The sequence below is a fragment of the Arachis duranensis genome, chromosome 4 (genome assembly GCF_000817695.3).
Source record: "Arachis duranensis cultivar V14167 chromosome 4, aradu.V14167.gnm2.J7QH, whole genome shotgun sequence".
NCBI classification, from domain to species: Eukaryota; Viridiplantae; Streptophyta; class Magnoliopsida; order Fabales; family Fabaceae; genus Arachis; species Arachis duranensis.
Window position 1 is genome coordinate 120,848,912 of NC_029775.3, and position 982 is coordinate 120,849,893.

Below are 982 nucleotides of genomic sequence, written 5' to 3' on the forward strand. Positions count from 1 at the left end.
GAATTGATGTTTGATTTTCATACTGGCTACCAGGTTTCTGAAGGTGGCGTCGGTGAATTGGGTTCCATTATCTGTGGTGATGGAATAAGGTATTCCATACCTTGTGATGATGTTTTTGTAGAGGAACCTGCGACTTCTTTGAGCGGTGATAGTGGCTAACGGTTCTGCTTCTATTCACTTTGTGAAGTAATCTATTCCCACGATTAAGTATTTAACTTGCCCTGGTGCTTGGGGAAAAGGACCTAACAGATCCATCCCCCATTTTGCAAAAGGCCAGGGGGAAGTTATACTAATGAGCTCTTCTGGTGGAGCCACGTGGAAATTTGCATGCATCTGGCATGGCTGGCATTTTTTCACAAAGTCTGTTGCATCTTTCTGCAAGGTCGGCCAGTAGAATCCTGCTCGGATTACTTTTCTAGCCAGCGACCTTGCTCCGAGATGGTTTCCGCAAATCCCATTATGCACTTCCTCCAAGGGTTTCCGCAGATCCCACTATGTACCTCTTCCAACACCTCGGTGGTTCTTGAGGTCGGTACGCACTTTAGCAATGGTGTTGATATTCCTCTTCTGTAAAGGACATTTCTTACCAAAGTATAATGTTGTGCTTCCCTTCGGATCTTTTTAGCTTCTTTCTCCTCCTTGGGGAGGATGTCGAATTTCAGGTATTCGACTAAGGGATTCATCCATCCGAGGTCTAGACCGACTACTTCAAGTACCTCTTGTTCGTCTTCTGTTTTTGACACCGAGGACTCTTGGAGAGTTTCTTGGATCAGGCTTCTATTGTTCCCTCCGGGTTTGGTGCTTGCTAACTTGGATAGGGCGTCGGCTCTGCTATTTAGATCCCGAGTTATATGCTTAACCTCGGTTTCTGCAAAGCGCCCAAGGTGCTCCAAGGTTTTCTCCAAGTACTTCTTCATATTGGGGTCCTTTGCCTGATACTCTCCACTTATTTGGGAGGTCACCACTTGTGAGTCGCTGTAGA